Source organism: Lynx rufus, unplaced genomic scaffold (assembly GCF_022079265.1).
Source record: "Lynx rufus isolate CCGP_SWC_20201006 ecotype Redwood Valley unplaced genomic scaffold, mLynRuf1.p SCAF_2, whole genome shotgun sequence".
Lineage (NCBI taxonomy): Eukaryota > Metazoa > Chordata > Mammalia > Carnivora > Felidae > Lynx > Lynx rufus.
In genome coordinates, this window is record NW_025814834.1 from 209,660,880 (window position 1) to 209,685,355 (window position 24,476).

The window sequence follows — 24,476 nt, forward strand, 5'->3', positions numbered from 1 at the left end:
GCGCTGGATCGAAGTAGGGTGCGGCCTGGGGCAGAATGTGGAACCTCTCTGATCCCCAGTTTCCTATGTGCAAATGGAGATATTAACAGGGTTAAATCAGGAAGCGCTGGATAAATGAGACCTGACTGGGTCATACTGAATTTTGGTGGGGTTGAGTCGTTCCTGCTGTCACCGGTAAGATGCGAGGAATAGAGGACAAGGTATAGGTGGGACCCAGGAGTCCTGCGCTCCAGCCCCAGCTCTGTTCCTAACTTACCATTGGCCCTTCACCTCTCTTGGCCTTGGCTTGGCCCTGTGGGAACTGGGGAAACTCCCTGTATGTTTAACGGGGTCTACAGTGCCTCTGCCAGCCCCAGAGCTGCACCTACACCTCACTTCCTGCTCCCCTCCCCATTCCAGCTACGCTGGATGGTTCTCTACCAATAGCACGTATTTTGTATCAGTCAGCTACGACCACACTAATGCTGCGTAACAAACCACCCCAAAGCTCAGTGGCATACAATCGTAAGCATTTATTCTCAAGTCCGTGGGTCTGCAGGGTGGCTAGGCTGGGCTCAGCTGAGCCGCTCTGCTTCAGGCTGTGGGCTGATTTCTGCTTCACAAGTTTTCCTTCTGGAGTTCGGGCAGGTTCTTCTCATAGTGGATCACCAGAACATGATAAACCAAGCCAAGCCAGGCCTCCGCTCATATCATATCTGACCCAAGCAAGCAATCACGTGGCCAAGTCCGACCTCAGTGGGGCAGGAAAGTGCATATTACCTACATGGAAGGAAAAAGGAAGTGGATATTGGTTGACCAATCATCAAACTATTACAGACGTGCCATGCCTTCCCTCCACCCCTGGTCCCAGGACCTTTGCTCAAGCTGTTCACCTCAAATGCACCATTCGGATCTCGGCTTCTCATGAAGTCCCATGACTTCTCGTGAAGTCACCTTCATGAGAGGAGCCGCCTCTGACCCCACAGCGTGGATTCACTCCAGCATGATCGCCCACAGCACCCTGGGGGCCTTGTCTCTCAACCCTCATGATGGGTCCTGGATATCAGCTACGGACACATGACGTGTATTCCCAGCCCTTCTCCGTACCCCCCGCAACTTCTGGTCTGGAAGGCTAAGATCCTCATCTCCCAGATTCCTTTGTGGCTTGGATTCAGATACAAACGAAGTTTCTACCAGTAATGTGTGTTTGCATGACATTCGGAAGGCAGACAGGAGGTGAGTGGCCTCTCTCTGTAGCTTCTGACCCTCTCTGCTGGTGAGGAGAGCTGTGACTCTCCTGCACGAAATTCCCAGGTTGATTTGCCAGCCTCCTGGGGTTCATGGAAGCATGTGGTCGTGACGCTCCCTGAGCTGACTCCCTAATCATTGGACCGCAGCGTGGACTTGTCCTTTACCACCTCCTGGTGTGCAGGGGAGTCGTCGGTGGTGCTGGTGGTTCCAAACCCAGATGGCGGGAACTCCAGGGTGGTCTCAGAGGTCCCAGCCCCCTTCATGGTCCAGGCCTGCATGGTTCTGAGAGTCAACCCCAGAGGCCCAGCCAAGGGCCTGCTTCTTCAGATCTTCCAGTGGTTTTAGAAACACATAATCCCCTGTATTAAGCCCCTGCCTTCTTGAAATACATTACTGCACCCTGACAATGTTTTAATTGCTTGGTCAAGTGCAGTTTTCCCACCAAGACCGCAAAACTGCATGCCGGCAAAGCCCGATGAGCTGTGCTCGCAATGACAGCATCTATCCCAGTGACTGGCACACAGTAGGGGCACCGTAAATACTGCCTTAAACTACTGGATGCATGAATCCATGCAGTGCCTACTGCAAATTCTTACTCTGATAATCAAATGCTATATGGACGTTGAAATGGTAACCCAAGGAGGGGGTCTCAGGTTGCCCCAGGGTCTACCCTCGTCCAAATGCCCGAAAGAAAGACATCGCAAACGTTGCCTCCAACGTTATAGCGCATCAGGATATGATCAGGCATAGACTCTGTGCACATGGTTGGAAAGCAAGAGGGTGTAATGAGCAGGGAACGGGTGGTAACATCAGGAGGGCATAGGTTCTAATCCTTGCTCTGCCACTTCCAAGCTGCTTGGCTTTGAGCAAGTGAATTAACCTCTCTGAGACTCAGTTTTCTCGTCTGTGAAATGAGAGAAGATAACATGCATCTTACAGGGAAGTGAGTACTTTGTAGATAACCCATGCCAAATAGTTCGTTGTTTTTCTTCATAGCCTGAAGCCTGACATGAGGCAATTGTTCACTTGGGGGTTCCCATTTCAACTCATCAGAGGCCTTGGGGTCCCGCCTGGGCTAGGGCACCCCATTGCTCCCACTCACAAGCCTTTCGGGCCACTGGCAGCCGACCATCCATTGACGGGGAATGTTTCAGTGGGCCCTTCGGATGTCTGCGCTGTAGCAGATAAAGGGTGCTGTGCGCCTTCCTGGTGGTGGCAGTGTTACCGTTGAAACATATGGGATCTCATGACAGGGACAAGATGTGTTACCAAGTGAGGATTCCCCACCACCCTCTCCTCCCGGTGAAAATGCTGTTTCCCTGCCGGCTCAGCTCCCAGTCTCCCCGCCCCCTCCAGTGATGGCCCGTCATGTGCAGTTGGCCCCATGCAGCAGATTGGACTGAGCCGGAAGAAGAAAGTGGGAAGACGTAGCCAGACTGGCTCTCTCCACTGCTCTACACAATAAAGAGTTGGGGAGGGGGCGTGGGGAGAAGGAGAAAAAGTCTCAGTGCCGGGGTTTGGAGAGAGAGAGGAGGGATAGATCCAAATTATGGAAAACAGACCTCCTCCACCCCCCCACCCCCACCATTCTAGGTCAGAATGCTTCTAACGCAAGCCTGTACGGAAGCAGAAATCTCTAGCTTCCGAGATTTCGTGGGTTTCACAACACATAGATTGCACAGGACAAGGGGCATGTTGACTCATGTGACCCAGGAGGCCAAGGGGAAGGACAGAGAGACCCGGGTATTTTGATCAAGTGAGGGGCACAGGAAACATTTAGAATGAGGCCTCCCAGGAGGGCGGGCAGGGGGAGAACGGGTACCCTTGGGTGATGGACGGAAGCTTCGTAGATGCCTCGAATCTGCCTCTCCACTCAGGGCATCCCCGGCAGAACCTTCCGTGGCAGAAGCGGACAAGTCTCTGATTTACCTCTAGGCCCTCCTGGTTGCCCTTCCTGACCTGTGGGATCTGCCTGCCCCTGGCCCTGGACTTGGCAGAGGAGAGAGCATGCAGGGCTGGGAAGACAGAACAGGGACGGAGTCTGGTTCCAGACTCAGTTCCGTACTTCCAGCTGCAAGGGTTGGGCAGACACTCTTACCTTCCCAAAGCTCAGTGCCTTCAGCTGTGAAATGGGCGTAGCGATACCTACATCACAGGGTTGCTCCGGGTGGAAACAGTAGGCTATTGAAAAGGGCTTGGATGGAGGGCTGGAATGGGGGAAGCACTCAATCCATGATGGTTACCATTTCAGAGCCAGCTACCCATCCTGTCCCATCCTGTGCCCCCTGGGGCCATGCCCACGTGATAACCCTGGGGCCCTGCAGATGTCCTCATGCCCCACCTCTCGCCGGACCCCCAAGTCCTCCCGACATTCATTGTTTTCCATGACACCCTTGGTTTGAGGAGCTAATTTTAATGAAGAAGATTGATTAATACCAAATTATCACCTTTCTTTTGTGTCCCTTTTGTCATTTAGAAATGGAAACAAAAGACACTCTTGAGCTCAAGTCAAACATTTACCGAATTAATTCTCTGCAAGAAAATGTTTGGGATTTCAAGGGTTGGTGGTTTGTGGTTTTTTTTTTTTTTTTTTTTTTTGTTTTTCCCCTCTCCTTAACTATACTACATCATAAAGTAATTGCCTGATTAAGGGAAGCGCAGTTTGGAGAGTGACACATTTTTTAAAATTAGAACATGCCTGCCAACGGACACAGTTACGCAACTGGTTTTCTCTTTCCCAAACAACTTGGTTCTCAAGGACAAGGGCAAGCAAGAAAGTCAAGATGCAGCGAGCAGGCGAGGGCCGATGGGTCGAGCGGGTCTTTGGCGACCCAGTTCTGCCCCCCTCCCCTCCCTTGACACCCTGCAGGGGTCTGCCTCCCACCCCACCTTCATTCATGCAGACCTGCTCTCCGAAAGGCCTATATTGGGAATTCCTGCGAAGATATCAATTCAAACAATGCTGACCCAGCCACGGGTCAACCAGGCACAGGGGCGCCGGGCTCAAAGACCTAGCCATCCAGGCCAACACAGGAGACACTGCCATAAACACGCAACGGCCACTGTGACCGGATACGTGGTGTTGGGAGGGTCAGGGGGAAAGTGAACCTTACTTCCCGCCACTGTCCCCATGAGGACGCTCCAGCCACCCTGGCCTTCTCTGCAGCCCCGCCTCTCCACGCTCAGTTCCCAAACTCTGTTCCCTCCTGTTAGAATTCTCTTCCCCCCTAGACGTTTGCACAGCTGACCCCACTGCACCAAACGTCCCCTCCTCCCAGAGGCTTCTCCGCCCGCCCGGGAGGATGTGGCAACCCTCCCCCAGGCCAGCTACTCTCTCTCACTTCCCTTCTACGGTGTCCACAGCGCTGGCCGCACCTGACGCTCCTTTTCTGTATGTCTGTTTCCAGGTTACGTGTCTATAGTCTCAAGCACTGGGCTTCTCTATGTCCTTCCCTTCTGTCTCTCCACTGCCTGGACTTGGACCCGGCAGGATATTGGTATCCAACAAATATTTGCTGGTGAATGAATGCATGCATGAATGAATGAACACACCTACTTACCTACTGCCCTCAAAAGGGGAGTCCTTATTTCTTAGGGATCATACCTTTAAGTTGCCCCTGGCACACACTTCCTGGGGGGGGGGGGTGGGGAGAGGCAGATGAGGAAAAGAGGGTCACAGTGGGCATTAGGAGTTACACGTTCTAGTTCTGCTCCCAGCCGTAGAGAAGTGACCTCCCCCCTCTTTGGGCCTCACTTTCCCATCTGAAATAGAAGGATGATCCAGGAGATTCTCCTAACCGTACACGTAGGAGTCCATAAATAAAGCCGGAGAAGCCAGTCACAGAAGACCACGTGTTGTATGATTCCCTTTGGACGAAATGTCTAGATCAGGCCACGGTACAGAGACACAAAACAGATTAATGGTTGTCGGGGCTGGGGAGGTGGAGGGGAGGGGAGGGGTGATGGTTAAATGGGGCGGAAACTCTTTTTGGAAAGATGAAACGTCCTAAATCTTGTCATGGTGATAGTTTCTCAACTCTGTGAATATACTAAAACCCAAGGAGTTGTTAAAAAAACAAAAAGGAAAGTAAGTCTGACTTAAGGTATTCCCCCCCAGCGCCAGGAACGGGTGGTTAGAGTGGTGGTCCCGGAAACTGTACCCCGTAGGTACCTGCTTCATACACATGAACCACTGGGGCCTTTGGAGGCAAGAGGGGGTCAGGGTCAAGGGTGGGCTTCCTGGGCTCTCTGCTCCCAGAGTGCTGGGCGGAGGACTATGTTTCCCAGACTAACGTTTTCCTGACTCCTGACTTCGTTGACAAAAGTCGCCAGCCCCCCCGGAGCTTCCCTTTCGAGACTCCTTGGAAATTCCCCATGGCGGGGGATCTGTGTCCCGTCTTGGTCGGGCACCAGCCCACCTTCTCACCAGGTGCTGACCATCCACGGGACACCCTCCGTCCTGGGCCTTGATCCATCCCCGGTCCTCCCTCCAGTCACACAAGGGAAAATCCTCATAGGGCACTTAAGGAAACTGGGGTGTGACGGGGGTATGTCATTTGCCCTGGTTCGCCCCGGTTCGCCCCGTGAGCAGGGGGCAGAACCAGGATTGGAACGCAGCAGCCTGGGCCCCAAGTCTGTCCTCTTAACCCTCACACCTGCTGCTCGTCAGGGGGCAAGTGACAGCCAATGAACTGGAGGGGCTGCCTGCCTCACTTCGGGTTGGAGGGGAAGTGATGGGGGGGCGGGGCAGTGCTTGTTGAGTCCCACTCAGTCTTTCACGCTAGGGGACACCACAGGGGAGCGGACGCCTGGGGCCTGCCACTGAGCCACTCTGTGGTCCGGGCCACGTACTGCCCACAGTCACCGCCACGGGGAAGGCTGGCCCCTACCTGGGCGGGGGCTGAGCCAGGAGCTGAGCAACCACATCATCCCAGGGGAGGGTCCCGGCCATCCCGGCAGGGAAACAGAGGCTGGCAGCCTATGAGCGCTCCCTCTTGGGATCGGATCCAGGCCTGTCCCGCTCCAAAAGCCACCTTCCTCCCTCCAGCTCTTTGAGCATCGCCCACTTGCTCACTGAGCTGTGGGCACTCAGCCCATCCCTTCTCTCTGCAACCTTGTTGTCTCAGCTACAGCACGGATATGCTGAGACCCTCCTCCCTTCCGGCAGGGTTGTTCTGAAGAATAAATGGGATACGTACTATGTGATACATGATGTCGTATGATGTCATACGTGGTGTGCAATATAGCATAACATCATATAAATTCTATACCATGTAACAAAGTTTAATATAATTAGATCGATGTAGTATCGTGAGTATAAATATATAGTCGACAATAATATATATAACTCCTTCCGCTAGAACATAGCAGAAAGAGATAGCATATGAGACCCCCTTCTAGAATGTAAGCTTCCCAAACCGGCCGTGGTCTCCAGCACTAAAAAGTGAACCTAGCAAATAGTAGGCAAAGCAGACTTATTGAATGAATAGGAGGATAAGCTTATGGAGAGGAGTGGGCACCCAGTAATTTCTAAGTCAGGGCAACTATTACCATTGTTAAAAGCAAACCTAGGGGCACCTGGCTGGCTCAGTGAGTGGAGCATACGACTCTTGATCTCAGGGTTGTGGGTTCAAGCCCCACGTTGGGTGTCGAGAATACTTAAAAAAAAAAAAAAGTAAACCCGCCCCCACCAATAATCGCCAAGATCAACCCCCTGGTCCACGCGGGAAGGACTGGGCGCCGGTAACACAGTTGTTGATGTTGGCAGAGTTCTGCCCCAGAGGTAACCGTTCACCCTGGTGACGGACGTCTGTCAGCTCCTTCCTCCGCATTCCCCACACCCATGCTCCTGTTCCCCGGGGATGTCCGCACCCTAGGTCTGTACACCGTGGGGGCAGGAGGTCTGTAGTCATCGGGTTGACATGAAACGGAGCAAGACGGCCCACAGCCCTGCCTCCATCCCCGTCAGACCTGGATTGACCATTTGGCTCAGTACCAGAGGGCCTCCCGCCTGCAGACCTGACCCCCCAACCGCACAGGTCCTAAAGGTCCTTGGAGACACACAGGTGAGCGCAGCCTGCCCTCTGCCCCACCTGGGCTGGGGGAGGATTCAGATGACTAATGATCCCAAGCAGATGCTGAGGGTCCCTGGAGTCCCGCGAAGCTGTCCATCCGGAGCTGAGGAAGTCGCCGCGTCCTGGGAGTTTGGGGACCAGCTGGCTCCTGAGTAGACAGAGCGTGCAAACTTCAGGGACAAGAACACTGGCAGGAAGGGACGAGGGGATGGGGGGTGTGGAGGGGAGAGGGAGCGGGGGAGGAGGAGGATGTGAGCAGGAGCGGGGCTTGGCTGGCAGGAAAACTCGATTTTGTGCAAATCTGGGTCTGAAATGAAATGAGCCTTTGGGGATGGAATTTAATATTGTCTCAGAGCCTTTGTCTTCATTTAGGGCAATGGGATTGCGTTTCTCACGGCTTCTCGCTTTGTCCGGTTACATTTATTTCGGATTTATTCACTTATGAGTCTGGCAACAAGAAGTTGAAATGAGTAAATGTACTTTTTTTTTTCTTGAGCTACATTAATTTCACTGTGAGATTTATTCTGCCCACTGCTCTTTCCACCGTTAACTGGCGAGCCGCTGAGGTCTACCTGGGGGTGGCGTCCAGAGAGGTGAGGCCGGTGAGGCAGGGCTGCTGTCCCCAGCAAGCCCGGAGCCTGGGGATTTTCAGCGGGGGGCGCAGCCCTGAGACACTGTTTTCCCCGTGGGGCTGTGGTGAAGGGGGGAAGCATCTACGTGACAGGTATCATCCTCCAATGCCAGTCACCAGGCCGGGTACGTGTTGGGCGTGCTGGGTTGGTATGTGTCCCCCAAGAAGGTATGTTGAAGTCCTAAGCCCCCAGTCCCTGTTAAGATGATCTTCACTGGAAACAGGGTCTTTGCAAATGTCATCAGGTTAACATCGTTAGGGTGGTTGGTGTCCTTATAAGAAGAGGGAAATTGGACACAGGACGCAGGAAAAACGCCATGTGTCAAAAGAGCAGAGACATTCAGCACCATGGACAGTCGGCCACCGCGAAGCTTGGAAGATCCGGGAAAGGATTCTACCTGGAGCCTCGGAGAGGATACCACGGCCCTGGACACTTTGATTTTGGACTTCTAGCCTCTAGAACTGGGAGGGAATGAGATGCCTAGGTGTCGGGGGAGTGTTTGCGAACGTACAGACCAGAGTGTACGAGCGGGGAAATGAGCCATCAGGAGGCTGGATTCCTGGGCAAATGAGGGAGGAAGGGGCCTCGGTGAGCGAGGCGGGGAGCAGCTGGGGGGCAGTGAGAGGGCGGGCGAGTAGGGCTTAGGTGGGTGGAGCGGGTGGTCTTTTCCCTGAGGTTGGATTGGAGCCTTGTCCACACTGGCCAACGTAACCCGACGTCACCCCAGAGGTTGGGGGACTGGGGGCTGGAACGGGGTGCTGCCGGGTGATGACCTTCCCCTTTGGTCAGGCTTCGTGGGGGAAGGGGTGCTGGCCTCGCAGGGATCACTACTCCCACTGTTTCGGGAGCTTACAGCAGGAACCACCACCCTTTTCCAAGCAAGAAAAAGCAGGAATAAACGCCAACACGGTCGGGTGCCATCTTCCGTCATCCCCCACGGAGGCTGGGCCCCTGGGTCCCTCCTGATCAGGTGGCCTTGCCCAGATGCAGCCCAGCCCAGCGGGTGCTTCCAACCAGGCACACGCCGGCTTCAGCCAAACTTTCGGCCCAGTGGGGGGGGGGCAGTTTGCCACTGAGTTGACCGGTAACTTAACTGACTTGATCAAATCGACAAGTGACTTCTGGGTTATGTAGCTGCAAATCCTCCTTCCGAAGACAGGACGTGGCATTCTGCTTATAGTAACACACCAGGTCTTTATATGGGACCCCAACGTGGACCCTCAGCTCTTGATCTCCTGCCCCTCCCCCCACCGGAGCACACCGGCTGCCGACGAGCCGTGCGTGCGGGGCGCTGGGGGGCCCCCCTGCCTTGTCCCACCTCCGCATGCTGGCCCCGCCATCCGGAGCCCCATCTTGTCTTCCACAGACTTGAATCCTGCACACCTACCCTGTGCGTGAACGTTCCCGTCCTCAGGGAGATAAGGATACAGCAACAATAATAGAGAGTTTGCGGAAAATGTACTCTAGGCCAGTCACTGCTCATCACTACGCTTAAATTATGACGTGTAGTCCTCTACAAACCCATGGGGTAGATGCCCATTTTACAGACAAGGAAACTGAGGCACAGACGCTAAGGAGTGTGCCCTGTCTCACAGGGGTGGGGCCGGGATTTGAGCAAAGGATGATGCAGGCCTCGAGTTCCCTCAAGAGTTGCCATAAGCACCGCCCTCTCTGGGTGGGGGGCCCTTCATGGTCCACCCCTACACTCCAGGGGGAGGCCTACTCCGTCCCCTGGGCCCCTCCCCCCCGGGCACCATGGGGGGTGCCCCTCACACCGTGGACATGAACTACACATGTAACAATGGATTTTGCTCACTGGCCGTGAGTTCCTCAGGGACAAGGCCTACGCCTGATTCATCGCTGGACCCCAACACGTCCGATGTGTTGCTGGGGCTCGCATTTCCTGCCAGAGGCGAATCCCCTCATGGCCCCTGGCCCCCGGCCGGTACACCACAGCCAGAGAGGGCCTGGAGCTGGCATCACCCACCGGAGCTGGGGTCACAGCCCCCCCCTTGTCAGAGCTCTCTGGATGGACTGTGGCAGAAAAGCCAGCCCACCCAGCCGAAGAAACCCGGGAGGTCGACAGGCTGGGACAGCAGAGGGGTCCGGCGTGGCTGGATTTGGGGCTCGGCACGGCCTCTCGGCTGTTTCCTACTCTTGCGTTTTCTACAGACAAGCAGGTCCTTCTTGTGAAGGCTCAAGTTCGCCTCCTCCTGGGTTCGAGTCCATAGAAAAGAATAGTTTCTATCACAGTCCCAGGCCTGCCTCTCACTGGCCCAGTGGGGCCGTGGGCCTGGAACAGAACTGACGTCAGCGAGCAGGGAGAGGAAGTGCGCTGACTGGCTCACCGTCCACCCAAACAAGGGCCCGAGGACTCTCTGGGAGGGAGAGGGCGGGCGGCTTGGCTGGCGGAGGCCCTGAGTCGTCATCTCAAACTGGGCTGTCCCTTTGTGCCCTCGGTCTTGTGACTCATCTCAGAGTGGAGCTCTGGGTTACAGGTCAGAGGCCATGGCCGTCCAGGTGCAGGGGAGAGGTGCGCTGGGCTCCGGGTAAAATCACATTTGGATGTCGACCTGCCCTCGCCTGTTTGCAGCTTGCAGGATAAGAGGAACTTGCACAGAGAAACCATCAGACCAGAGGGTGACACTCTCTTCCTGTCTTTGCCCAGTTGAGGGTTCCCGTTCGGGTGGGACAGGGGGACACAGGCCTGGACCAGCAGGGAGGCCAGCCCCCGTGTCTCACTTTCTCCTGCCACTTCCAGGAAGCCTTCCCCGAGAACTGTGTGCGATGTAACAGGCATTTATGTAAAGTTCAGGCCCCACAGAGCAGAGTCATGTAGTGATTAGGGACACACACTGCAGAGCTGGGTTCAAACCCCGGCTCAGCCACGTACTAGCTCATTTAACCTCTCTGGATCCGTTTCCTTCTCTGTAAAACCGGGACCAAATAGTGTCAGCCTCCCAGGGCTGTTGTGAAGATTCAATCAGCCAGAACACAGAACACGCTTAGAACAATCAAGCATGCGCTAAGAGCCATGCTAGCTGATGTCCCTATTACCGATACCCAGCACGCCCCAGGCACCGCGGTGGCCTGGGGACAGAGATCCTTTGCCAACAGTCGCAGGCTGCACTGACGAGCTGGGACAGAGAGGTTATCAGGGGCTGCTCTGTGTTCACAGATATGCAGCGATCGGAACCGGGACATCTGACCTCACTCTGTTCACATGACAACGAGCTCACATTTTCTCGCATGAGCGAAGCATGAGCATCGCTTTAAAAGCCATCAAGGCGGGCGCCTGGGGGGCTCGGTCGGTTAAGCGACCGACTTCGGCTCGGGTCACGATCTCACGGCTCGTGGGTTCGAGCCCCACATCGGGCTCTGTGCCAGCAGCTCAGAGCCTGGAACCTGCTTCTGATTCTATGTCTCCCCCTGTCTCTACCCCTCCCCCGCTCACACTCTGTGTCTCTCTGTCTCTCAATAATAAATAAACGTTAAAAAATAAAAAAATAGGGGCGCCTGGGTGGCGCAGTCGGTTAAGCGTCCGACTTCAGCCAGGTCACGATCTCGCGGTCCGTGAGTTCGAGCCCCGCGTCGGGCTCTGGGCTGATGGCTCAGAGCCTGGAGCCTGTTTCGGATTCTGTGTCTCCCTCTCTCTCTGCCCCTCCCCCGTTCATGCTCTGTCTCTCTCTGTCACAAAAATAAATAAACGTTGAAAAAAAAATTTAAAAAAAAAATAAAAAAATAAAATAAAATAAAAGCTATCAAGGTCCTCACCTATGTTAACAAACGTACAATGTTGAGACCAAGACTTTTCCTCTTCTGCGCGGTCATCAGATCCAACCCCGGGTGTTTTTCAAACTCGTTTTGAAAGGGAGGATGCTGGCAAACGAAAGTGTCTGAAAATAAGGGAAAGTGGGCTGTAAAGGGCCATAGTCACGTGGCTGGAACTGGACATACCTCCTCAGGTGAACAGGGGACGTGGCCGTCATCCTCACGTCGTATCTGAAGGACTTCAGTTTTTCTAGAAGGTGTGATGTCTGGTCTCTGAGTCCCCAGCACACACGGCTTAAGGTAAAGGAATAGTGCCGACTGGACAGTGGATTCGTTTGTCACGCGTGGACTTTACAGCTGGATGGGGATGGAACTGACTACCTTTGGAGGTAGTAAAGGGCTTGGGCAAACGAGGGGTGCATTTGCATTGGCCAGGGGGGGCCATCTGACCAGAGTGCTTGGGAGCTCTGGGGTGTGAACGGGCTTCGTTCCATGTGCCAATCCAATCAACTGGCGGTGGGCGCTTTGCACACTGGATTAAAAGACCATTGGATCTGGGAGTGAAGTCTAGCTGAGCAGGAAGCAGTTCTACCATTGATTAGTGATGTCTGCAATGGACACAGGAAGGATAAGTGGCGGCGAGCTCTTTGTAGATTTCTAATCCTGCCGTGGAAGTGGTTTTGAATGGAAGGTTGGGCTCCATCACCTACAGGGTCCTGGAAAGCCTACGGTTCTGTGATTGCATTTTATGGCACCCTTTACAGAGCAAGTCAAGTCAGAATGAACGTTTTGGACAGATTAGACAGCAGATTAGACAGCTAGAGCTCAGAGAGGTTGTTTTGGAGTCGTGATGCTAAGCGAGAGCCTGCTGCCTGACCAACCCCAGATCCTAGACGTGTCCCCGACTCTGGAATTTCCGGCAGCAAGTGGGAATGGAACCGGTTCCGGTCCCAGAAGTCCAAGCCCCAGGTCCGTGGCCCCAGGCTTTGGACTCGGGCAGCCCTCGGCTTCCATCCTGGTTCTACCCGTCCTCAAGCAAGAAATGGGTGACGTTATGAACAAAATCGCGTCTGCCTTAAAAGTCCAGGCTTCAGGTCAGGATGGGGTAGCAGGGATCAGATGTAGCCTTCTGCCCAAACAGCAGCAAAAAACAGACTGAATGCACTAAACAATGGTTTTTAAGGCACTGGGCACCAGACAGAGAAGGACTCGGATCCCTGAGAAGTGAAAGGCACATGTGGCTGGCCCCACAGGTGCCCCAGCTCAGGGCCGATGAAGATTTTCTGGACTCCGGGCCAGGCCAAGATGTCTCAGATACAACATCAATAACACGGTCTGCTCTTTGAGAGGTACGCAGAGTTAATGGGGATGAAAAGGCAAAACAAAGGCTGAGAGGAAAAAAAATATCCACAGATCGTACATCTGCTAAAAGACGTATCTGGAATATGTGAAGGATTCTCAAAACGCAATGGGAAGAAGATAAACAGCCCAATTAAAAAGGGGCAAAGGATGTGAGCAGACGTCTGGCCCAAGAAGACGTAGGGACGGCAAAAGGCACACAGGGAGATGCTCAACGTTACCAGACACGGGGCACGCCAATTAAAGGCTCAGAGATGCCAACCGACTTGTTAGCTTGGCCGAGAATGAGACTGGCCATACCGAGCTCCGTGAGGACGTGGGGCAACAGGAAATTGCCCGCACGGCTGGTGGGAACGTGACGTTGGTTCACACGCTTCAGAAGCGTTTGCTGGTTTCTGAAAGCAAGCGCACACCCACCATACGATCCACCCTTCCAAGAGCAAAGAAAGCACGCGTCCATACGAGGGCTCTTACGCACATGTGCGGAACACCTTTTGTTCACAACTGTCCGAAACCAGAAGAGCTCCGTCCACAGGTGAATGGATAGACAAACCGCAAAACAGCCACGAGGTGGAATGCTAGCCATCAGTGCAAAGAACGAACCGCGGATACATGATAAGTCACGGTCGAATCGCCCAATGACCATGCTGAGTGGGAGGAGCCATACAGGAAACAGTCCCTCCTGTACAGTTTATGCTCTAGAAAATGCAAACAAATCCATGGTGGCGGAGGGCAGATCGGTGATTGCCTGGAAATGGCAGGGCGAGTGAGGACGAGGAAATTGATGACACAGGGGCACAGGGAGACTTCTGGAGAGTGATGTATATATTATATTCATTATCTTGATTGTGGCGACGGCTTTACAGATGTATGCATGCATCAGAATATAACCAGAGTCTCACTTGAAAGATACACAGTTCCTTGTGTGTAAATTATGAGTCAATAAAACAATTACAAAAGGAGGGGAAAGGGGTTTTACTGAGGTTGTTAAATGAGTGGCTCCCATTCATCTCTGTGGCATATGGTGGGACTTTCACTGCTAAGGATGGACGGGTCTCACGCCTGTGCCCTTAACCGACTCCATCCACCGCATCAAACAGGGTCAGACAAGCCCCTTCTTGTCGTCATTCTGTTCCCATCCTCGCAGCATGCTGGCGCACAGGTCACCCGGCACAGTATCCCCTGAGGGGCTAGGGAGGGAGGCAGGTGGCTGGGGGAGGGGGGGAGGGGCTCCCCGGAGCAGCAGTGATGGAAAGGCCAGGCTTGGCCTGCCCCTGACTGTCATAGGCAAGTCCCCAGGACAAGGCCGCTCATTCTCCCTCTCCAGAGGTGGCTGCTGATCCTGGGGCTTTCTCCTCCCAGTATCCCGTTATTACCCTGAAAAGGTTGCTGATGATTCATGTTGCCCAGAAAGGATGCCCACTAACCACCCACTGCAGCTGGTCCAGGGGGGCATCTCTGGGCGCTCCTCGGAGTGTGGGCATCTCTGAGCCCAGACGGATGGCTGGGCTTCAGGGAGCAAGCCGACGGGTGAGAGCGAGAGCTTTAAACCCAGAGAGCAAATCCTGCCGCTTGTGCTGATTCTTCCCGGAGAGTTACACAACCTCTCTGAGCCTCAGGGCCTCCCGAGTAAACCGGGGTAAAATGTACTCCTCAGAGGATCACTGTGAAGGTAAAACGTAAATAATATCTGTGGAAGAGCAGGATGGGAGTCTCTGTTCAAGAAGATAATAGGTCAGGAGATGGTCCACATCCAACCCCCCAAACCTGTGATGGTATCATACTTGGAAAAAGGGTCTTGAAGACGGGATTAAGTGAGGAAGTCCTAAGACCAGAAGATAATCCTGGAGTACCTGTGTGGGCCCCCAATCCAATGGCAGGTGCACCCTCAGAGATGAGCAGAGGGGGACTGAGACCAAGAGAAGCCGGTGGGAGGCCGGACGCAGAGGCTGGAGCGCTGGCGGCACGAGGGCTGGAGGACGTGAGGATCTCTGCCGGAGCCTCCGGAAGGGAGCGTGCTCTCGCCGCTGCCTTGATTTTGGACTTCTGGCTTCCAGAACTGTGAGGAAATGAATGTCTGTGGTTTTAAGCCGCCCCGTTTGTGGCAATTTGCTACAGCCGTCACAGGAAACTAACATAGTTGCGTTGGGACAAAACAAATCCGAGTTGCATTCGCTGCCAGGCTCCCCGGACAGCCAAACCAGGGTGTCCCTAACTCAGCACTACCAACGTTTTAGGCCAGACCATTCTTTGCCGTTGTACTGAGGGTGAATTGAGACCGTATGTTGAGACAGCCTGATGCAAGCCTGCCCCACGGTATGTATTCAACAAATGGCTGCCTTTTTTCAAGTTACTAATCGCTTAAGCATTGGTGCCATTTTTAGCACAATCCTAATTGCATTATAAACACTTAACGTAATACCTGGCACAGAGTACTTACTCTTCAGATTAAGATCGAAATGGTGGCGATAACGTAGAGTAACACGTGGGAAGTTCTTAGCACGGCACCTGGCCCACCGAGGATGATCAACCGTATTAGCTTCTTCCCCACCTCTCCAAAGCCAGCAAGGGAGTTAATAAAAATTTTTGGGTGAGGGGCGCCTGGGTGGCTCAGTCGATTGAGCATCCGACTTCAGCTCAGGTCATGATCTCACGGTTCATGGGTTCCAGCCCCGCGTCGGGCTCTGTGCTGACAGCTCGGAGCCTGGAGCCTGCTTCGGATTCTGTGTCTGCCTCTCTCTCTGACCCTCCCCCGTTCATGCTCTGTCTCTCTCTGTCTCAAAAATAAATAAACGTTTTAAAAAAAAAAAAAGAAATTTTTGGGTGAGAGCCCAGGCCTCCCGTCTCCTAGTCTAGAATAATCTGTTTTGCTGTGTCATTCACTGAGGCCACACCCACCTCCTGTACTAGCCAGGCTCTGACAGGGATAATGTGGTGTAACAAATAGCACAGCCTCCCCGTGACCGGCAATCAGAGCACGTATCCTCATGCTCGTGGGGCTCGGCGTGGCTGAGACTGGGCTGGTCTAGGCTGCACCCGGCTGGGCTTCTCCACTCTGGCTGCGGTTTGAGCTCACATCTGACTCCTGGGTGGTCATTCTGGGGCCCGCCCCAATGGGGGCAATGACCCACCCTGGGCATCGTCTGCTCACGTCGGGTCACAAGAACACAAGAAATCACGCCGCTGATGCATGCATAGTGAGGGCCTCTGCCCGGGTCACATCTGCCGACTTTGCACCGGTCAAAGCAAGCCACACGGTCCAGCTCCACATTGGTGGGTGGTGCGGGAGGAGAGGGGAGAGAATGTCTGCTGAACAGTATTCCAAAGTGCCCCACCTTCTTCGGGGAAAGACCTGCATTAAGACACCCAGGGCAACAATTGGGCTGGAGCATGGGCAGGGCTATGGATCCTGCAGGAGAGCAGAGAGGCTGGGGGGAGGAAGCGGGGAGCGATGCGGAGGGGAAGGCGGATGAAAACGCAGGAATTACAAGTGCCCCCGGGAGCACCCGTGCCCAGGTTCCGAGACACCAGCTGTCCCCTTCCTCTGGCCTCCTTTTGTTCTGCAGCTACCCCTCTACCTTCCAGCCCGGGACCACAGAGGCTCATTCCACCTGCCACTGTTATCAATATCTAATTAAATCCAATTGGGCAACAGGAAAAGAGAGAGGCAGAAAATGCAGCCAAGATAATAACTAGGGTCTAGCTGTGACTGATCACCCCGCCCCTGACCACAAGCTGGGCGGGGCTCCCGGACCAGAAGCTAAAACCCCTGGGAAACTGTTCCTTTGCTGGAATTAACCCGTGTGGGTCTCAGGAATCACTGAAGCAGGCTCTATGCCATCACCATGTGGTGCGATGCCGGGACCATGGACCCGCTTGGTCCCCACAGACCATCACACCTCTGGCCAGCCTTCAGTCTGAAATGCCAACAGCCTCTCCCACAGTCCCTTGGGTTCACCGTCGCCCTCTGTAGGTAGGCTGTGGGACTGCAACACCTCATAGCACCTCCGCCCACCTCTTTGAAGAAAAAAAAAAAAAAAAAAAGACCTTTATAAGTTTGCAGTTTTCCCGGATCTACAATCCCAGATTCCTCAGTAAAATCAAACAGATCACATACATACTATGCATCAGATACCTTGAGGGGCGCTGAGGGGCCGCCGCAAACAAAAAAGACACAGACCTTGTCTAAGCTCTCAGAGCTGTCCGCGGATGCGGTCGCTAAAAACGGGTGACACATTCTGTGTGTGGCCAATGCTACGCCAGGATGAACAGGTTGCCCTGGGAACACAAAGATGGGACTCTGGTCATCAGAGCGAGCTTCCTGGAGGAGGTGACCTCTAGCTGAGACTGCAGTACTGATGGCGTGTCAGCCAGAGGAAGAAATTGGGGGAAGGGGCAAGGAGAGGGGGAGTCAGGAGCCATTCCAGGAAGAGGAAATGTTATGCTGGCAGTCATTGGGACCTCGTATGTCAAGGACCAGCCCAGGGCCTGGTGCACACAGTAGGAACTCAGAATGCCTCAGCTCTCTTTACCCTTATGTTTATAGCTGACTGTTATCCGAATTCCTAACTGCTCTTTGAGTCAGATGGGGCAGGGACTTGTCCTTTCATTCATCCATGTGGGGAAACCAGAGCTCGGGGAGGTGGAAATTGCCGATGGCGATGGCCGAGGAGTGAGCTATGGGGGGGTCTGGCCTCCTCCAGTGAAACCCAGGGTATTGGTCGCTGTGGTTGAGAGACTGGGGTAAGAGTCTTAGCTGTTCTGGGAAACAACGACCTGTCCCTGGCAGGCTGCTTCCGGTCTCCGGCCTTGGTGTTCCCGGTTGGAACACGGGCAGGCACTAAACTGAAACAATAGTGTCCCTTCTGGCCCTGCCGCCCTGGGATGCTCAGATTCACTGCACATGAGGATGATTTTCAGGCTGTTGCAGAGAACTGAGGCTATTCCTTGTCCTCTCCCACCCATACAGTTGGGCGATGGACATTTCCTCTGCTTCCTCCTCCTCCCCACAAGAGAGAGACGGGTGAAGGTCTCTGGAAGGCAGAGTTGTGTCATCCTGGCCAGGCAGTCAGCCTGGCATCGCCCAATATTTCTGGGTGGCTGAACACAATCCCTCAACCTCTTCAAGCTTCAGTTTCCCCACCTGTACGTGAGGAAGGTCACTGCCACTTCTCTGCCTCCCAAGAGTCTTTTGAGGGCTGATGGCCAGGTGGCCAACGCCTCCCCCCGCCCCCAAACTGGAGACGATCCAGCACGCTCTTCCCCTTTCCTTCTGCCACCACGGGTCTGGGTTCTGTCCCCTTGCCCCCTCCGGGAGATACCTCGCCAGTGGCTTCACGGACTGAAAACCCCGGCCAGAGCCCTCGGCTTCAGGAGGCTGGCATTCAGGGGCCGGTGAGGGGCCAAGAGTCTCACTCAAGTTCTTGGCTAGGAGATGGAGACGGGAGCTACCTTTGGTTTGCAGGGACCCAGGGTGGGGGGGCAGTTTCCTTAGCCCTCTCAATGCTATTCCCCATGGCCAGGGGTCTCACGTGTCCCCTGGTCACCACAATACTTGACACATCTGGTTGAAAACCTTCCACCTGCCTTCCAGATGTGATGCCCACCGCCTGCCGGACATCTGGCCCTCTAAACACCCTTGGCAACATGCAGAGATAAAACAGCTCATTTTCCCCGGCACTTTCTCCTCCAGGTATAGCCATGTGGTAGTGATGTGGACAGAGCATGGGACGCCTCCTACTGAAGTTAATGAAGAAACATGCAAGGCCTAGGGAGTGGGAAACAGGAGCTGTCAGCTGCCTCACTCTGAGAAGCTGGGAATCACTTTCCGGTCTCCCCCTCCTGCCGGTCTCCGGGTCTCCGGGTCTCCGCTCAGACTTCCACAACTGCCAATCCCCCCGTGCCGGGTGCGGTCAAGAAATGTCAATGGGGGAAACGAGAAAAGGAAAACCAAAGGCTGATGGCTTTTGATGCCTGCGAACACGGATTCCCATGTTACATTTTCTTTTCTTTTCCTGGATGGAGGAATCAGTTGAATCGTTTTTACTAGAGCTTGCCCTTTGTAGTTAGCTAAGGGTCACTTGCTGTGCTGAGCTCTTCTCACGCTTTATCTCATTTAATTTTCAGGGCTGCATTGCAGAGGTAGCACCGTTAGACACGCCGTTTACAGGGGAGGAAATTGAGGCACAGAAAGGTTAAGCAATTTGCCCAAGGTCACACAGCTATGAAGGCCCGGAAAACAGGCTGCCAAGCCAAGATTGACTCCAGGGTCCTCGCTCGACTGCCTCACAGCACGCAGTTCCTGCCAAATGGGTTGGACAGAAGGGCATGGCTACGTATTTAAACGAATGGTGTCGGTGATGCCCCCAAAACACACCAGAGCACAGCGCATCTTAACAAGCTCTCCAGGTACTTAGAAGAGGATTGGGATTAAGGTAAACAGATGAGGCCGATGAGGCAGGATCGCGCAGGGTTGGATCTTGCCTTTATTTAAATTTTGATAATATGTTCATCATAGATTTCTTTGGCATTAAATTTGATATTTTAAGATGGCGTTAAACTAGGACTTACCTTAGGGGTGCCTGGGTGGCTCAGTCGGTTGAGCGTCCGACTTCGGCTCAGGTCATGATCTCACAGTTCGTGGGTTCGAGCCCCGCGTCGGGCTCTGTGCCAACAGCTCAGAGCCTGGAGCCTGCTTCGGATTCTGGGTCTCCCTCTCTCTGTGCCCCTCTGCCTCTCGCACTCTGTCTCTCTCTCTCTCAAATATAAATAAACATTAAAAAATTAAAACAAAATGGAACTTACCTTGATTCCTGAGATTTGGGGCACTCCTTCCAATTTTGCCCTGGAGGCAACCGCCCGTCACTGAAGCCCTGGCCCTGAGTTAGAGACCCGACTTCGCGTCCACACTGGGTCAGGAATGGGTAACATGAGCATGAATTTCCATTCCCCATCATTAGGAGCTCATGAGATCTTGGGGAGATAAGACTTATGTGAGCTCGATGCCTAAGCAAACACGGCTTGTGGGAAGCAGCACCGAGTAGCTTTAAGGACAGGGTGTCATCCCTGCGGGGTCTGTGTCCTGCCCCCTTGGCCCACAACTGAGGAAGCTCAGGCAAGTTACTTAACTTCCCTGGGACTCAGGTTCCTCATCTTTAAATGAGACAAATGGCAGCATGTGGCATCATTGTTATGATGATTCGGTGAAAAGTGTGAGCACCTGGTGAATCTGGAGGCAGGTGAGCTGGGGAGGGCTGGAGTCACCTGCTGGCAATGCATGGGGGGAGGCAAGACATAAGGTAGAGTTTGACCAAGAGTTTGGATTAGAACAGGTGGGAAGGAAGAGGTGTTCTGCATAAGGAATACTGCAGCCCACCCAGGAAATCTGATAATTTTCTTTTTTTTTTTTTTTAATTTTTTTTTCAACGTTTATTTATTTTTGGGACAGAGAGAGACAGAGCATGAACGGGGGAGGGGCAGAGAGAGAGGGAGACACAGAATCGGAAACAGGCTCCAGGCTCTGAGCCATCAGCCCAGAGCCTGACGCGGGGCTCGAACTCCCGGACCGCGAGATCGTGACCTGGCTGAAGTCGGACGCTTAACCGACTGCGCCACCCAGGCGCCCCAATCTGATAATTTTCTAAATTAATTACTTTATTTTCAATTGTGGCAAAGTATAAATAACATGAAATTTACCATTGTAATCATTTTTAAGAGTACAGATCAGTGAGTGGCATTTAGTACACTTACATTGTTGTGCCACCACTATCTCCATCCATCTGCAGAACTTTTTTCATCTTGCAAAACTGAAAGTACACACACATAAAACACTAGAAGATGGAAAGAACAGATGGAAGGCTGGAGGATAAATGGATGGGTGGATGGATGGATGGATGGATGGATGGACAGGCGGATGGATGGATGGGTAGATGGATGGATGGATGGATGGACAGAGAAGCAGATGGGTGGATGAATGGATTGGATGGATGGATGGATGGATGGATGGATGGATGGATGGACAGGCGGATGGATGGATGGGTGGGTGGATGGACGGACGGAAGGATGGATGGATGGACAAATGGATGGATACATGGATGGGTGGATAGATGGATGGATGGATGGACGGACAAGCAGATGGGTGGATGGGTGGATGGGTGGGTGGATGGATGGATGCATGGATGGACAAATGGATGGCTGAGCAAATGGCTGGATGAATGGAAGGATGAATGTCAGTGCCAGCATGCAGACGCAAGGATTGAAAGAATGATGGTAAGACAGGATACAGTTCAACTCTCCAATGGGAGCTGGGAGGGCAAACACTCTCTAGATAATATCCCAGGGTCCACACTGGACATATACACAAATCCCCCTGAGAGGCCATGATGATGCCAGCTGAAGACATACGGACACGACCAGCCTTCCCAGCAGAATTGCAGCCAGGTGGTGAGGGCCAGTGAGGAGCGTTTCTCTCTTGGGTACAGGAAAGAGAAGCCAGGCACTTCAGACCAAGGACACTGCTTGTGCAGAGGTAAGAGGCAGGAAAGCACAGGGCAGAGGGGCCATGCTTGTTTGAAAAAGTAATGCAGGGCCTCTGGAATAGGGAGGGTCTGGGCTGAAATCCAGACTTTGCTAGTTATTCGCCATGAGGGGCCAAGTTGCTTCACCCCTTTGAGCCTGTTTCCAGAGCTGTGAAGTGGGGGTTGCCCTGGCGTTGATCTGTGGCCTGGTGGTGAGGCTCTGGTAAGAATACAGAGCATGAAGCCCAGGGCAAATTCTTACAAAAGTATCATCTCTTCTTAACTCCCCGCCCGCGGTCGGGCCCCCTCCCCCCCGGGGTGTGCAGACAGACTGCACCCAGTCTGGGAGGGGACCCCCGGCACCACACAGGACCAAACTCTGGGGCAGCAGGCAGGTGACTTCTCCTGGGACCCCACTCCCAAAGCCAATTGGCTGAGGTTCCCGCACCTCAAACCCCCTCATTATTCTCCAATGTGCACCTGCCTTCACTTTATTCATGAAGATTTGCATTGATTTTGCCATAAACCGTTATGAATTCAGCTTGTGGAAAAAATAACATTGATCCTCTGCCTCGTAATTTGTCTCTGGGCTGCAGGGCCTGCTAATGGTTTTCCCAGAGATTTATGCTGGGGAGCAGGGGACACGGTTCCAGTCACCCACTCCGTGCCACCGCCTCCGCTCACCAGGGCTTTCTTTCAGAACTTTGTCCCTTTGGTTGAAAATGAGTAGGTTCAGTGACTGTGGACCAGGGGCCCTGCCAGCTTTCGCCTGCTCGCTGCAGGGGAAGGAAGGAGCGAGGACGACAGAAGGGGTGGGATGGGAAGGAAGTTGGTGGTGGGGGAAAGAGGAATCCTGGACAGCAAAGAAAGGAAGGAAAAGAACATTCCCCAAACAGCCTCCACACACCAAGCACTTTGAACATCCCTTTCCTTTCTGTGAACTTCATAATAAAACTGGTGTCATTAGTTCCATTTACCATGAGGAAACTGAGCCTCAGAAAGGTTGAAAACATGTAGAGAATCACACAACATACAAGGGACCAAACCAGTATTGCAGGCCAGGTATGGCAAGAGGCTGTGTCCTCCCCTGGGCACATGGTGAACCACATTGCCCAGCGTATCCCCCCTCCCCTCCCCCCGCAATGTGGTTGTGCCATGGACAACTTCTGGCCAATAGGATTGGGCAGAGGAGATGTCTGTTACTTCCCGGCCCTTGGGAACATCCTCAATCTGTCTTCCCCTCTTTGGGGACCTTGGACAGCGTACCTAGAAGGTGGAGGACTATCTCTCCAGGTGCCATCAGGCTGTAATATGAGTAAGAAACCAACAATTGCACAAAGCCACGGAGATATTAGCAATTCACATTAATCACCTCAACACAAGCACTTGCTCTGTTCCAAGTACCACGGTAAGCACCTTTCCTCATCTAAACCTTACAGCAACTTCACAAGGTGGGTATTGGTGCCACAGATGAGGACACGGGGGTCCTCCGAAGTAAATTACCTGCTCTAGCTCCCACAGGTAGGAAATGGCACGATCAGGATTCAGACCCAGACAGTGTGATGCTCACACCCGGGTTCTCTTTTCCCTGCCTTGCCAGGACATCGCCCATCCCCCCTGGAAGGAGGCAGAGTAGGTGGGAGTCAGGAGAGGGGCCGGTGCCACCAGCTTGATTCATGATCCCTCAATTTTCTGCCCTCTTTTCACCAACTTCATTTCTTTTCACTACCCTTGGTCGTGGAAGTGATGCACAAAGGAGCCAATAACAAGTAGAAACCCTGTGGTGGGTCCCCTGATGTGAGTGATTGCTCCTGGATCCGTCCACCGTGCAGCTGTGCGGTCTTTGGCTGGGCACTGTCCCTCTCTTGTTTTCTACTTCTCCACATGGAAAAAGAACAGCTGGGCTTGGCCAGAGGTGCCTGGGTACATGGGAAGCCCTGTGCCCAAAGCAGCCTCTTGCTTAGGGCGATCAATTTGTCCCAGAGAAATATAGCTCTATAATGGATAGCGTAGGCTTTCCTCCCGTCTGCTTTGTCAGTTCCACATACAAGCAGCCACGAGCAAGAACTCTTCTAGGTGTAGTTTTTCTGTTTGGAAACTTGTCCTAACGTCCGAGCATCTTTGTCTTGCCCATACCCCCTTCCCTACCGGCAGGAGGCCTCCCGGGGGCCCGCTGGGGCAGCAGGCTGGGACAGCAAGGCCACACTCTGATCTGACTCTGCTACCATGTTCCATCTTTGATGGCTTGAGTCACTCCAGACAAGGTTAGGGCTTCGGTCTTCTCCTCTCCTACCTGCTAAGACTTCCTCTTCCAGATCGTTTATAACTAGCCTGAGATCGTCCCTCTTACAGGACTCTGCTGAACATGAAAACGTAAGCCATGCGTGCTACACTCTGAAGGCTTGAACAGACCTGCTAGAGTCATGAACACTATTGGCCGGTGATCTGCTTTTGAAAAATGGCAGGCAACATTGAATTTTTGTCATGTGATAAGAGGGGCCGCCATCTTCCTATCCCGGGACACGGGCATCTTCACCACCTGCTCCCTGACCACAAGCTAAAGGTCCAGCACTTCAGTTTGCCACGCAGCGCCCCACTCCGGAGCCAAAGTCACTAGCAGTTAAGACCAACAAGCAGGGACCGGAAGGGAAGTGCAGGCTATTTCCTGTTCTCTTAAGGGCATGACCTGGAAGTTGTTCCCATCACTTCCTCTTACATCTTATTGGTCAGGCCATAATCACATGGCCACACTTAGCCACACAGGAGTATGGGAAATGTAGTCTTTACTGCTGACCACGTGCCCAGCTCAAATCCACCAGTTCTTTTACTAAAAGGAAAAGAAAGGAATAAATATGGGAGCCAATCATCTGCAACAAAGCCGGCATTCCACAGAT

At 53.4% G+C, this 24,476-nt stretch overlaps 1 long non-coding RNA gene across 3 annotated transcripts; it reads right to left on the minus strand.

Annotated features, from left to right (window-relative positions):
• Positions 1-514: 514 nt before the first annotated feature.
• Positions 515-15,690, minus strand: LOC124516274 (uncharacterized). 3 transcript variants are annotated; one of them, XR_006963011.1, is made up of 4 exons: positions 15,507-15,690; positions 14,920-15,125; positions 11,711-14,730; positions 6,498-7,452 (listed from the first exon to the last, which is right to left on the minus strand). It is a non-coding gene; the product is annotated as an uncharacterized LOC124516274 (long non-coding RNA). The 3 variants fall into 3 exon arrangements; XR_006963012.1 differs by lacking the exon at positions 6,498-7,452 and adding an exon at positions 515-759 and having other exon boundaries at positions 11,711-15,125; XR_006963010.1 differs by having other exon boundaries at positions 11,711-15,125.
• Positions 15,691-24,476: the final 8,786 nt, after the last annotated feature.